General features: G+C 38.0%; 1 pseudogene; it reads left to right on the plus strand.

Moving 5' to 3' along the window:
• Nucleotides 1–3,341: 3,341 nt before the first annotated feature.
• LOC100616783 (protein-lysine N-methyltransferase EEF2KMT-like) lies at nt 3,342–13,208 on the plus strand (annotated as a pseudogene).
• The last annotated feature ends 2,898 nt before the right edge of the window (nt 13,209–16,106 follow it).

Below are 16,106 nucleotides of genomic sequence, written 5' to 3' on the forward strand. Positions count from 1 at the left end.
TTCTCTGCTATGCCCCAAGGCAAATATCTTTTTGAACTCGACCCATTTTTCTCAAGATTAAGTCCCTTCTTTCTCCATTCTGGGAAAGAACAAAAGGGAAGGTTGTTGTTTAGAGAAGACTGGATCTCTAGACAACTGAAGATAGAAATGCCCAGAGTAGAAGAGGTCAAAGGAATTGTCTGGAGGCTACATTTAAAAAATCAGAATGTCTAACAGAATAGGTGTTGTGTGTTTTAGATGAGGAGGGAAAAGGGCAACAGCTATTTTCTGGGGATGTAATTGTTCTCTTTCTCCTTGTAGTCATTAAACATAGTAAAAAATGCCTACTAGCCTACCTTTCCCAGTAAGATCTAGAGGTGAGCACTTTACCTTTCCTTCTAGGCTCCCAACATTTGCATCATTTTCTTGGTATTTTCCTGCATTTGGGAGAGCAAGTGAGAAGAGCCTGCTGAAAAAAAAAATCATTACACATAGTATAGCCCAAACTGAGACCACATGAACATAAGTAAACTTGCTTCAAATCCTAGCACCATCATCTACTAGGATTTTCTGACACCACAAAAAAAAAAAAAATAGGAGGGCTGAGTTGGCAGCCAACACAGGATGTAATTAAGAAGAGCTCTCGTTACCTCCAGTGGGAGGGTTACCTTTGTAGCTAGGAGCCTAATGGGACAATCCCAAACCAAGATCTTGAGATTCAAGTTCTTTGCTCACTTAAGGGTAATTGTTACTAGTGTAAAGAGTGTGAGTGGCCCCAGACCAGAGGAGGGTTTTCTTTCTGTTTGACTTGGCATTTCTCCAGTACACTGTCATCAGAATTTTCTCCTCTTCCAAAGCTGAACAAACACTTCACCCATTTTCCCAGAATCTCTAAATGTCTTTGGACACAAGGCAGTGGGAGCTAGGGTTGAAGTTTGCCCACAGATGACCCAGAGAACTAATAGAAATATTTTTATTTCACTCCATTAAACAAGAATATTTTCTTCTACTTTGTTAGTACAATGAAGAAAGAAAATGAGTCACAGAGATCATTTGCTTTGACTTGGGAACCTGACTGATATTCTTTATGCACTCATGTCCTCAACTTTTTTTTCAGTGTTTTAAAAAGTTCTTTTTACTTCTAAAAACCCAGGAGGTATAAGGACTCCTCAAAGTAGACAGAAAGTTCAGCTCTCCCTAATCTATGCCTACAGTTAGCAAATGAGCTGAAAAGTTTGAAAACAATCTTATTTGTTAGCCATCCTAAGGAAGAGAGGAAGTCATTGTACCTTGCAGTACCCAGAATCCCAGCACTCCATCCAAATTAGGCTCCCTGAATCTCTTCTCCATGGAAGAGGTAGCTTTCTCCAGGGCAGGAAGGATCATCCTTCCCAGTGCAACCTTGTTCTCCGAGGGGTCCTGTTGGAAAGACAGGGCTGGCAACAGCAGTGGAGGCAGCAGCAGCCCCAGTAGATGCATGTCTCATTCCCTTTCACTCAGTTCCTGTACTGGGTGCCTCACATACTCTCCTCCCTCCTTCTCTCTCTTCCTTCTCACTGGCCAAAAGGAGGAACAAAGACTTTTACTAGTGTAGACAAGCAGATAAGTAAATGCCCAGGGAAGGGCGAGCTCTGCTCTCTAAGGCAGTTGATTTGGTCCTGGCGCGGCTAGTGGGTCCAGAGCTATCCAAAAGGTGTACCGAGTAAGACTTTGCCCATAATTTGGTACCCAACAGGGCTCAGTGTGACTGGCTCAAGTGCTGGCTGAAGTTAGGAGCTCAGGAATGCATTTCTACCAAAGAGGCACAATATTTAGGGAGGAGAGCAGTGGGGAAAGGATCATTTTTCTCTCCAATATTCATGCTTTCTAGATGTTCCTGGCTAGATAATTCCAAGGGTCCTTTCCAATTCTAGATTTTTCTGCAATCCTTCTCACCTATAGCTCCTAGACAGGCCTGCTCTTGGCCAAAGTGATCTCATATACTCCCATGGTTTCAGTTATCACTAGACAAAGATGTCTCCCAAGTCTGTGTGTCTAGTGTCTATCTAGATTCACATCAGAACCTCAAATTCAACTCAAAACCAAAATATTATCTCCTCCCAGTATTCCAACCACTAAACTTGCTTTTCATCTTTCTTCTAAACTTCCCTCTTTCTGTGGAGGGTACAATCATTCTCTTAGTCATCCAAGTCCATAATTTTGGAGTCATCTCTGACTCCTGCTTCTTTTTCACTAACTATTCCAATCAGTTGTCAAATCATGTCAATTCTACCGCTAGGACCTTTTTCACATCTATCTCTAATTTCTATTCATGTGACCAACTGCACCTTACAGCAGGCCCTAATACAACTCTTGTTATATTTTCTCCCAATTGATCTTCCTACTCCCTTCTCTATCTTCTACCCAATTGTCAAAATAATCTTTCTAGGGTGCTAGTCTGATTGAAACACTCCTAGATAAAGAATCTTCATAGTTTTTCTTTCCACACTAGAATAAAATACAAAGTACCCAGCCTGGCATTTACATCCTTTTGTATTCTATCTCTAGTCTACATTTCTTTCTTTTTCTTTAACCTCTCTACCAAATTAAAAAGCATTTATTTTCTCTTTCACACGTTCTCTTCCAATTGAAAGAAAAAAAGAGATAAACAAATGTGGGGTTTAAAATTAATATTCAATAACTAAGTATTATATTTTAAAAATTTTACTAATAATAACTAGGGCAAAAGAACTGCCTGAATTCAGCCTGGTCACAGGTCCAAAAAAAAGAAAGAGGGAGGAGTTATAGCTACTTCAGTACAATCATGCAAAACTCGGGGACACAGGAAAAAGGAACTTGAGGAAATACTAAGGGACTTCTGGGGGATGAAGTCCAAAGGCTCCAAACCTCCATTTATACACAATGCCCTTGTAACAGTTATGCATAACAAATTCTCAGATTGGCCAATGTGTAAAACATATGTCTTATTCAACATGTTGATTTAATTACTGTAAGGAGGTGGGCAGCATGTTTCATCATTAGTCCTCTGGAATCATGATTATTCATTTCATTGCACTGTGTTCTTAAATCTTTCAGGGTTGTCTTTACAACTTTGTTATTGTATAAATACCAAGATGTTCTCCTGGTTCTTCTGATTTCAGTGTGTCATACAATTCTTTCCAGGTTTCTTTAACTCCGTCCTCCTTTTTTTAATAGTACAATAGTATCCCATTTTCATATACCGTAACTTACTTAGCCATTCCCTAAATGGATGACCACCCCCTTAGTATCCAATATTTTGCTTTGACCAAACTGATAAAAATTATTTTGAATGTACAGGTCCTTTATCTCTCTTTGATCTCTCTGGGGGAACAGACCTAGTAATGATATCACCGGGTCAAAAGGTACGTACAATTTAATGACTTTTAGGCCATCGTTCCATATATCTTTGCATATTGGACAGACAGATTCATTCAGTTTTCCCAACAGTGTGTCAGTGTGCTTTTCCCATAGTACTTCCAACATCTCATTTTCCTCATTTTGACATCTTAGTCAATAAGTGTGAAATATAAATTCAGAGTTGCTTTAGTTGTTTTAATTTATGTTTCTCTAATTATTGGTGTTTTCAAGCATTTTTCCTGGTAAAGCATTTCATAAACCTTAAAGCCCTGTAAAAATGTTAGCTAGTTATTATTATAATTTTCTAATTTTCAGAGGTCATGAATAGTTCATGATAGGTTTGGTTTTGTATTTTTCCTTCCTTTTTATTTTACAAAGCCATTTATATTTCTCATTGCAAAATGAGTCTATTATTACCTCTCCTGTCCTAAGAAGAAAATTCATACAACTACTGTGAGAGAGGGATGGGAAAGGCATAAAAATAGCATTCCCACACATAGCAAAATGATACTACTAAACCCATGGTAGAAGGTATTGGAAATGAGGATAAAAGACTCTGACTTAAGGAGCTTTAAAATTGCTTTGGGAGCAACTTTCTTAAATCTACCAGTATTGTGATTATGACGCAAAATGTTTTCATTTATAATTCCCTTGCTGTATAGTGAACTCACTATGGCTATACATTCTGAATATTATACTTTGGTTTATACCTTGTGAAGTATTTCATTGCCCATTCTAGATTTATGTTATTTGGTAACTTAAATATTTTGGTAAATAATATTATAAATATGAATTCAGAAAATAATATGAAAACTATCATGGCCATACTTTAGCCTTAAGATAATTGCTATGTTATATCTTTTCTGTACTGGAGTAACCTGTAAGAAACATTGAATATCAGGTAGATGAAGTGTTCTTGTGTTTACAAATGCTCATACTTATCCAAGGGATATACAGGCCTATTGAAAATAACTATCTGATTATGCCCAAGTTATCAGTTCACCACTCATATGGAAAGATGTTTCCATATTAATCTGTATGAGGGGCCCACCTTCCTTACCTCCTTGGTCACTAATATCTCCTCTTCCAGCTCTAAAATTCTGGTTCTGAATGGGCCGTATGGAAACTATTGATTTGACATCATCTTTTTTGTTTATTTCTTCTCTTTTTCTTCATAGCTAATATCTGATATATTGGAGTCATGCTTTCTGATCATGGCTTCCATTTCCTGTTGGCCCAGGGTCTCTAGTGGATCATAACATTCTTTAGCAAAATATACCATTTGTAAGTTTAATGTTCTTCTGAAAATGTCCTTGGCATTTTTCTTCATGTGTTTTACTCTCATTTGAATAGAACGTTGAAGAGAAACTAAAGAATTCACTTGATTCTGAGCTGCTGCTGAATATTTTGAAAAAGGTAATACCCCCCCCCCCCATAGATTTTAATGCCATCTCACTTTGAGACATATTCCGGCAGACTGAGTCTCTGCAAGGATGTGCTACCACCTGCCATGTCAGCAGCAGGCGTTCTATAGCCTTTAAAAACAGAAACTTCAAAAGAGGTCATTCATATCGTGCTGTATTGGGATGTCAGCACAATAGACAGCCTTGGATGCTTTGTTTCCATGGAGGAAGCTATCAGAATATATAAAAATACACTTGAGAGGAGGAAATTTAATGCATTTTTAAAAACCATCTGCAACATAAACAAAGATGATAGGTGCTATGTATTCTTCCAGCTTTTAATAATTGGTTTAATAGATTTTAAAAAATTTACCTGGAAACTTAGGAAACAGTGACTACATGAATGTGGGAGTACAGGGTTTTACTTAAGGGAAAGAAGATAAATCTTGGTCTTTTAAACTTTGTATAAGGTTCTCAGTTGTGGAAACTCTCTTCACTTCATGGCAACCCATTTTATAGTCTTAGAAGATTAAAAAACTGATTAAAAGTATAGTTTCAGAGAAAATTGGAAACACTTATATGAACTCATAAAGAGTGAAGGGATCAGAACTCAGAGGACAATTTATACAATTTGTAAGACATTTTAGAAACAAATAGTTTGGAAAGACAACTTTGATTAATGCAGTAATCAACCATGATTCCAGAGGACCAGTAAGAAAGAATACTGCTCATCTCCTAGTGATGTACTAACAATAGAAAATGGGATACATATTTGCATGTGGCCAATATGATGATTTATTTTATTTAACTACACATATTTGGTACTAGGGGTTAGGAGGAACATTTTGAGGTGGGATGGGGATAGGAAGATAATTTTCTCTTTTTTAATTGGGGAACAAAAAAGTCACCTGGCACCAAGTTTGGTACTTCCCCATGTTTATAAAGTATATCAAAGGTAGCATTTGAACTAAGGTCTTTTTGAGTCTGAAGCTAATCCTCTATTCACTATGCTATGCTGCTTCTGAACCTTGAAGATGTGAAGTATACATTAAATTAGAACATGGATTGGATTTTGAGGAGGCCAAACTTCCTTGCTCATTACTGGCAATTAGGCTGCAAGATGATGATTATATATTGGCCATTGTCAGAATCTAATCTCACAAACATACATTTATCATACAGTTGTGTGCTTCAAAGATGGAGACTCAGAGAGACCTTAGATTTGCCATAGCTGGGTGGATAGAAGCATCTTATTTATGCCACTCTTTACTGCTTAAATAAGAAATGATTAATCATCATCACTTAATCCTCTTGGCTGAGTCTTTGAATTCTTGCTTCTTCTTGTATATCCACAGCATGAAGATGCTCACACAGAGCCTTTGGAAGAACTATATGATTCATTACCTCTAATTCTGTCTGCTGAGGAATTCATCCAGTGCCAACAGAGTTATTTGTTGGTAGGAGAATTTCATTTACTTTGCTAACACTTTGATGCACAAACTGTAAAAATAATAAGCAATGAATTTATTATAGATATAAACTGATTAGATACTCTTCTTTCTGTGCTTACAAAGTATCTTCAGTTTATGTAAATGAAGTGAAGCTCATAAGTGAACTTCTCTTCAGGGCCAGGCACAAGGACACTAAGGAGCCTCTTGGTTATATGAAAATAAACTATTGAGAATATAAGGATATAAAAGGATTTCTAACTCTAAGGGATTCTAAATCCACCCAAATAAAACTCCCTGGTTCCTCAAGGAACGACTTCTCCTGTTCCACAGGCTACACTGATCATTCCTGATCTGACTAACCCACATTTTCCCTATTCTACAATAAACTAACACTATTATCCTTATATGAAATATATAACTTAATTTTATCTCCAAGTTATAAAAATAACAAAGGCCAGCTGGCTGAGCCTCAGCAAGAACCAAATTAGGACTCTGAGCCTTAGCAGACTCAGAGTCCAAATCAAAGACCAGGCCTTTATTTGGTCTTCTCAGAGATAAAATAATCTATGAAACATCAATAGACAGTCATTAGTGTTTCCTAAGTTGGAAAAGGAAATCATTTAGTTCCTTCAGGCTTTTCCCTTCTTTCCTTTTACCTCAGACAGTAAGGAGAGAAAAGATGCCACTTGCTCACAGCACTTCAAGAGAGACTAACTCTCAACTACCTCCCAGAGAGTAACTGCCAACTCCCTCAGAGCAACAGCCACACCCAGAGAGAGTAACTGCCACAGAAAAACCATTACACCTCCCCCACATACTGACAACATTTGAAATTGACACTCTGTCTCAGATCTGTTCAAATTTCAATTCTTTCTCAAGCCAGGTTCTCCACTTCTTATCTCTAAAGTAATGTAACAAGACTTAATTTCTAATATCATCCTTATAGAACCAACCCTACCTTTTCTACATCATTCCTCTCCTTCATATGAATTGTGACCAAAATGGACTAACAGTTCCTCATATGACACTCAACTTCCCATCTCCATGCCTTTGCATTGGTTGTGCCCCATATTTACACTCTCTTTACTTCTGTCCCTTAGAATTTCTGCAGTCCCTTCAAGGTGTAGCTCAAGTGACATCTACATATGAAATATTTCTGATCCTCCCAGTAGCTAGTGCATTTCACACAAATTACCTTGGAGGTATTTTGTATATAAATACATTTGCCTACATAGGCAGACATGCATACAACTTAGTAGTGTCTGGCTGAATTGTAAATTCTTAAGGCCAGTAACCATTTCACTTTTTTCTTTATATTCTCAGAATTTAGAACAGTGCCTGGCACATAATAAGGAGGCATTTAATAAATGCTTTTTAATTGTTTGGCAAGTGTTTTATCTATAGTGGCACAAATGTTATCTCTCAGGATGCCAATTCAAGAAGACATGATGTCTTCTTAGTCCATATGATATATGTATACATACACACACACACACACACACACACACACACACACACATACTGAAGAAATAATTAGAAACAACTCATCATGTTATTCAGTTTATTTTCATGAATTAACATAAAGGTTTTATGGCTGCATGTTATACATATAATCTTAGGCAACAATCTAAGTAGTGCCCTTTGGCTCGATAGAGAACCACAAAGGTAAGAGAATTTTAGTGTTCATCTTAAAGTTGTTGAGCTCATAAAATCCTTAATAGCCAGAGGGACATGCCATTTGTAACTCAAGGAGTCAGAGAAGGCAATATATAGGATATGTGATTTGTTGTTCATTTAATATTTAAAGAAGCATTGTTTTACTTTATTAAAGAAGTTTTCTTTTGTACTCTAATAGCCCTCTGGAAATTCAGTCTCCCTCTCTGAAAGTACAGTAATTATTTCTCAAGGAACAACTGGCCTTGTCCACCTGGGATGCTGCTCTCCACCTTGCAGAATGGGCCATAGAAAACCCAGCAGCCTTCAGTAACAGGTATCAGATGGGATAGGACCTGAAGCAAACAGGAAAAGTAGATCAATTCTTTTTTTTTTCCATTTGAATTAGCTTATTTAGTCAATTTATAACATTATTCCTTGGTTATAATAATCACATTATTTCCCTCCCTCCCCTACACCCACCCTCCCCGCAGCCAATGTGCAATTACATTGGGTTTTACATGTGTCCTTGATCAAAACCCATTTCCATATTATTGATATTTGTACCAGGGTGATTGCTTAGAGTCTACATCCCCAACCATATCCATGTATTCGATCCATGTATTCAAGGAGTTGTTTTTCTTCGGTGTTTTTACTCCCACAGTGTTTCCTTTGGATGTGGATAGTGGTTTTTCTCATAGATTCCTCCAAGTTGTTCAGGGTCACTAATGGAGAAGTCCATTACATTCAAGTGTACCATAGTGTATCAGCCTCTGTGTACAATGTTTTCCTGGTTCTGCTCCTCTCACTCTGCATCAATTCCTGGAGGTTGTTCCAGTTCCCATGGAATTTCTCCACTTTATTATTCCTTTAAGCACAACAGTATTCCACCACCAACATATAACACAATTTGTTCAGCCATTCCTCAATTGAAGGTGTCAACTAGAAAAAAGGCAGAACTATTAAATAGTCAAAATCACTCATTAATCAAGGAAAAAGGGGTTAGCGCTACTAATGCGACAACAGAGCTACTTCCCATGACTGCACAGAGTCAAGATGCCCTGGTCACTAGCCCCTGGGAGTGCTACCGACTCAGAATGGACTCTGGGGAACAAAAGAACTCGGGGAACCTATATATCCTTTGGGAAATCCAGGGGCAGGGAAAGATGATTGACATCACTATGGCTACAAGGAAAATGGGAGTGTTCAAACTACACTGACAAGATACAATCAAGCTAGAAGCTAGGGTGCAAGAGAAGGGGGCTGCTTCCAATCTTACTAAAGAATGGTTCATGCCTGTAGTCGAGGCAGAGCAGTAATGGCTGAAGCCCTCCTCTTCTCCCTGCTTGGGCTGCATAGTCAAGGTTGTGGGTTGAACTGTGTACGACCTGCCCAGCTGCGTGTTCAAGGTTAGAATAGTCAGTAGAGGGAGGTTTGATAACGACTGTGAGAAACTGTGAGAAACTTGTTTTTCTGCCCTTTTTTGGAATCCTCTCAGTTCCTTCTGGTGCCTGGCTGGTAACGTCATGAATTCCTATGAAGTTGCCCAATTATTGGTTCCTGCTGTTGCTGGGCTGTAACATCATATCTTCCTGTGGTTTTAACCTATATATGCTTTGTCTGAATCCAATAAACTTTGTTGTTATGCATTTCATATAGCGCCCATTCGTTACTCTTCATTTTCGTTACCCCAAGTAAGGGCACACAGAGTTGGCCACCCTGGAGCTGAGCCTTACACATTCCCAGGTCTGACCTTCCTGAGAAAGGTTCTAATACAATAGGGGAAGCTACCTAAAACAAAGAATGTCCTTAGCATATGCTTATCTCAACCAACCAGGATTATCATTTCCCTTCAGGGTAGATTCCATGGGAACAGGGAACAAGTACAAGCTTTGGGTGTCTCCAATCTACAAGCTAAACCTAAAATTGGGGTTCATCAGATCTCACTAGGTAACAAGTTTGGGATTCCTAAATTCCATGTTGACAAAGGGCATCCCCTCATTTTCCAATTTTTTGCCACCACAAAGAGCGCAACTATGAATATTTTTGTACATGTCTTTTTCCTTATGATATCTTTGGGGTACAAACCCAACAGTACTATGGCTGGATCAAAGGGCAGACAGTCTTTTAGTGCTCTTTGGGCATAGTTCCAAATTGCTTTCCAGAATGGTTGGATCAATTCACAACTCTACCAGTAATGCATTAATGTCTTGACTTTGCCACATCCCCTCCAGCATTCATTACTTTCCTTTGCTGTCATGTTAGCCAATCTGCTAGGTGTGAGGTGATACCTCAGAGTTGTTTTGGTTTGCATTTCTCTGATTTTAAGAGATTTAGAATACTTTTTCATGTGCTTATTAATAGTTTTGATTTCTTTAACTGAAAATTGCCCATTCATATCCCTTGTCCATTTATCAATTGGAGAATGGCTTGATTTTTTTTTTTTGTATAATTGGTTTAGCTCTTTATAAATTTGAGTATTTAGACCTTTGTCAGAGGTTTTTGTAATGGAGATTGTTTCCCAATTTGTCACTTCCCTTCTAATTTTGGATGCATTAGTTTTGTTTGTACAAAACCTTTTTAATTTGATGCAATCAAAATTATTGATTTTACATTTTGTGATTTTTTTTCACTAGCTCTTGCTTGGTTTTAAAGTCTTTCCTTTCCCAAAGATCTGACAGGTATGTTATTCTGTGTTCACCTAATTTGCTTATAGTTTCCTTCTTTATATTCAGGTGATTCACCCATTCTGAGTTTATCTTGGTGTAGGCTGTAAGATGTTGATCCAAACCTAATCTCTCCCATACTGTCTTCCAATTTTCCCAGCAGTTTTTATCAAATAGTGGGTTTTTGTCCCCAAAGCTGGGATCTTTGGGTTTGTTGTATACTGTTTTGCTGAGGTCACTTACCCCAAGTCTATTCCACTGATCCTCCTTTCTGTCTCTTAGCCAGTACCAAATTGTTTTGATGACCGTTGCTTTATAATATAGTCTGAGATCTGGGACTGCAAGGCCCCCTTCCTTTGTATTTTTTTCATTATTTCCCTGGATATCCTTGATCCTTTGTTCTTCCAAATGAACTTGATGATTTTTCTAATTCAGTAAAAAAGTTTTTTGGTAATTCAATGGGTATGGCACTAAATAAGTAAATTAATTTGGGCAGGATTGTCATTTTTATTATGTTAGCTCATCCCACCCATGAGCAATCAATGTTTTTCCAATTGTTTAGATCTAGTTTTAATTTTGTGGAGAGTGTTTTGTAGTTATGTTCATATAGTTCCTGTGTTTGTCTCGGCAGATAGATTCCTAAGTATTTTATATTGTCTAGTGTGATTTTAAATGGAATTTCTCTAATTCTTGCTGCTGAAATGGGTTGGAGATCTCTGCCCTCCCTAATTTGTTAATATGTGAACTCAAGGATATAAATTTCCCTGAGTACTGCTTTGGCTGCATCCCATAGGTTTTGAAAGGATGTCTCGTCATTGTAATTTTCTTTAATAGTTATTGTTTCTATGATTTGTTCTTTAACTAATTGGTTTTGGAGAATCGTATTGTTTAATTTCCAATTAATTTTTTATTTACCTCTCCATGTATCCTTACTAAATATTATTTTCATTGCATTGTGATCTTAGGTTGCAGTTATTTCTGCTCTTTTGCACTTGTTTGCAATGTTTTTATGTCCTAATACATGGTCAATTTTTGTGAATATACCATGTGCTGCTGAAAAGGTGTATTCCTTTTTGTCCCTATTTATTTTTTTCCACATATCTACTAACTCTATTTTTTACTAAGATTTCATTCACTTCTCTTACCTCTTTCTTATTTATTTTTTGGCTTGATTTATCTAGTTCGGATAGAGGAAGGTTCAGGTCTCCCACTAGTATAGTTTTTCCATCTATTTCATCCTTGAGCTCCACTAGTTTCTGCGATGCCATTTGGTGCATACACGTTGAGTATGGATATTTCTTCATTGTCTATACTGCCTTTTATCAGGATGTAATTACCTTCCCTATCTCTTTTAACTAGATTTATTTTTACTTTGGCTTTGTCAGATATCATGATTGCAACTCCTGCCTTCTTTTTATCAGTTGATGCCCAATAGATTTGGCTCCATCCTCTTACTTTCACCCTATGCATATCTACCTTCCTCATGTGTGTTTCTCATAGACAGCATATGGTATGGTTTTAGATTCTAATCCACTCTGCTATTCACTTGCGTTTTATGGGTGAGTTCATTCCATTCACATTCAGAGTTATGATTACCAGCTGTATATTTCCCAGCATTTTGATTTCTACTCCTGGTCCTGCCTTTTCTTCTTTCACTATTTCCTTCTACACCAATGTTTGTTTTTAATCAGTTCCCTTAGTTCCCACCCTCATTTTACTTCCCATTCTACCCCCCTCCATTCTTTTCCCTGAAGTCTTTTTAAAACTACACCCCCACCCTCTTGTCCCTTGTACTGCTTCCTGCCCCACTAGTCTGTTTGTTACTCTTCTACTCCCCTATAGGGCGCAAATCTATTCTGTGCCCCAATGGGTTGGATTGTTCTTCCCTCTTTGGGTCAATTTCAATGCAAGTAAGAGTTGAGTATTTCCTATCTCCAACCTCTTTACCCTTCCAGTGTATTGATGTTCTCCCCCCTCCGGCCATGATAAATCAATTCTTGCAGAAATATTAACATGCTTCTTTTCTTTTCTTCTCACACACAGGACAGTCTTGGAGCTTGGAAGTGGAGTTGGTTTTACAAGCCTGGCTATTTGCAAGATGTGCTCTCCCAAAGCATATATCTTCAGCGATTGTCAGTTAGGTTCTTCAGCAGCTCAAAGGAAATATCCTCTTAAATGGCTTCTTGCTAAAGCCAGATTTCATGGCACCCCTGCAACCTTCAGGCAATACTTCAGTCTCCCCCGAACCCACTGTGACTGCTATTCAGCTGGACTGGGATCTGGTTACTACAGAGCAACTCTCTGTCTTCCAGTGTGACAAGGAAATCACTTTAAAAGACTGATATATATTAATTTAAGAATGCCAAGGAATTCAGCTATGTAATTCCTAAATGAAAACTCAAGTCAGCAGTCAACCTTTTATGGAGTTTTTAATTACAAACAGGAGGAAGAAAGGTATTAGAGAGAGAGAGAGAGAGAGAGAGAGAGAGAGAGAGAGAGAGAGAGAGAGAGAGAGAGAGAGAGAGAGAGAGAGAGAGAGAGAGAGAAAGAGGGGAGAGAAGGGAATAGGGCTTAAATACCCCCTCTGATTAGGCTGGGCCAAAAGGCCCAAGCCCTTAGATAGCTGAGGCAAAGAAAAGAGATCAGTCCCTATCACTCACGTGACCAAAATGGAGACACAGTCTCAGGGGCCTCCACTTCCAGCTTCCTTCAGAGCAAGCTTCTCAGAGCACAACCTCTCAGAGCAAAACCTCTCCAACCAACCTTAGTCCTCAGACCCCACTATCTTTAAGGAAACCATCCAAGTTCCCTCCCCTCAGTTCTCACATCTACCAATCACTGTCCATATCTTCCCTGTGTCAATGGTGGCTCTAGCTTAACCCAGGACCGCCCAGAGGTCTGTGGCTTTGCACATGTCTGTTGAAGGTCATATTCTCAAATAATTAAATTTTGATCTATGCTGCAGCCCTTCCTAAATCCTGTTAGGACTGAGTAGGGTGGAGATTGTATCAATTCTAAAATCAATCATGACTCAAAGAACTTCCTGTTCTATGCTTAAGCATAGGTCAAAGCCCTTTCCATTGTTTAGCAAAAGGTTTCTGTCCTAAAGTAATTCTTAAGAAGGGAGGAGGAGGAACCTCCCATGCCAATGGGGTTCACATTCCAATAGAGTTCCCACTATCAGTAGGAAATTTTTCAAGTATGAAATTTCCCAATGGTGAAATTTCCAACATTTATAAGTCTAAGAAATTTTAAGGTTTACACCAGCCAGATGTCATTATTGCAGCAGGTAATGACCAAGACAGATTGGGTTGGAGATGAGGAATATAGCTAGATTTACCTCCCAGATTAAGGGAGAAGGGATGCAATAGTAGAAACTGTTAACAGGAAAACATGATTAAATGTTTGAAATTTTAACTCTCCAGAGTAAAACAAATACAAGGGACTGTTACCATTGGTACCTATGAATTACTAAACAAATCCTCATTTTAGGTTAGTTATACAAATTCCTTTCATAAATGTATCTATCAGGTGAATGACCTCTGGTTTTGTTCAGGAAGGGAATGGACAGTTAATGGTCCAAATATCTCTCTTGATATCAAATGTCCTAGAGCTCCTAGCAGAAAATCTACCCCTTTAACCAGGTCATGGTTGATTAGAGGAATTTTTAGATCACCATTTCAGCAGGATTGTATCTTGCTTTTCACCTTCCTTTGAGACTAGCAGTTCACTACTTATTACTCTTGGGCCTTATTGAAAAAAAAAATCTGGCAACCATTCCTCCACAGTCTATCTTCCCCAGAGAACATGAAAAACATGTTCCCTTCCTATTTTAACTTCTTAGATTTCTTCTGCTTCCTAAAGAGAGCAATAATTCTCACTTAGAAAGTGCTTTCTGCACAGCAATCCCATTTGGGTAAATAATACATGTATTAACCTCTTCAAGTCTTGGTTTACTCCCGGTAAAATGAACATATGACTTGCTTATGCTGACATAGCTAGCCATTTTCAAAGTCTTATGGGGGACAGGGATATTAATGAGTTGTTCCTAAGGTATAAGATGGTAAGCAGCAGAACTGATTCAAATACAGGTCCTCCAATTATTCCAAACCTAGTGGGTTTTTGACTATACCAATGTTAAAAAACAGAAATGGTTAAGTATAAGTCAAGTTTGCTTCTTTAAGCATCTTTTATATTGACCAGTGGGCTATATATACTTCCCCATCTCCCCACCAAGGACACAAATCATTGCCCGAGATACTCTTTCTGTAGTACCTTTTAGAAGCTTGAAAATAAACTTTTCACCTGGATTATTCCATTTTAATCAGAGTAATTTTCCTCCAACCTAAGGAAGCATAAAATGAATGCAACAGCTGCATTTTCTAGGCTCTAGCTTTGTTTCATAAGTCAAGAATGCCCCTAACAGTTCTATTTGTAAGTAATAAACTTAAAAGAGAAGTGAATTATCTGAGTTTCTTATTGCAAGGGTGCTATCTGATCTAGAAATCATCCTCTCCCTTACTGGAGTGCTGCAAAAGCTACCTGGAGGATCACAGATCTCCATAGGTATAATATGGAACCCCGACACTTAACAGTTGTTCAAAATGGAGCTCAATAAGTACAATTAAATGGAGGTGAGTCTTCCTTTAGTCTGCTTGTTTTCCTTAAGTAGATCAAAGCCTGTACTAGATATGTACAAATTGGACTTTGAGAAAGTAAAGCAAGGAACCCTGAAGTTAAGAGAAAAAGAATAGGCTGACGCCAATGACTCACTGACAGAATTTAGTATTGGTAGCAGTTGCTTCTGGCAACAAGAAATTAACTCCCAGAATGGTGGTAGCTGGTACTAATGTCAGGGGCTGGTGCCAAGAATGAAAAAGGGAAATTTGTATATACTTGAGTTGTTTCATTTTTCAAAAAATGATTTATCCAAGTAAAATAAATTCTGCTCCAAAATTGAATTAGACATTAAATTTTCAAAAATTTCTTAATTTCTTCCCCCCGTAAAGTCTGAAAGCTAAATATAAATTTATTATTTTATAGAATATTCCCCAGCCCCCCCCTCCCCCCATCCTTCTGGCATATCTGATGGCTCAGGCACAACAGCCAAAAAAAATTTTTTTTAACCCTTACCTTCCATCTTGGAGTACTGGCTCCAAGGCAGAAGAGTGGAAGGGCTAGGCAATGGGGGTTAGGTTAAGTGACTTGCCCAGGGTCACACAGCTAGGAAGTGTCTGAGATCAGATTTGAACCCAGGACCTCCCATCTCTGGGTCTCTCAATCCACTGAGCCACCCAGATGCGCCCTCAAATGATTATTGTTAAGAAACAGATCTTGTTTGTTTTTAGGTTTCCATAGCCAACAGCAAGAAGCAATAATTGGCATACTTGGTTTTAAAAATCCTATTCCCACAAATAATTGTTTCTATTGTCATTGCAACCATTAATAAATGAACATGTTTGCATATCCACAAATACCTTACTAGGAATAGTTTTAAAAAATACTTCCATGTGCTAGAATCCTCTCAAGGTAGAAGGCCTTATACAAATAACAAACCTTGAAAGTATAAACATAAT

This window comes from Monodelphis domestica, chromosome 7 (assembly GCF_027887165.1).
Source record: "Monodelphis domestica isolate mMonDom1 chromosome 7, mMonDom1.pri, whole genome shotgun sequence".
Lineage (NCBI taxonomy): Eukaryota > Metazoa > Chordata > Mammalia > Didelphimorphia > Didelphidae > Monodelphis > Monodelphis domestica.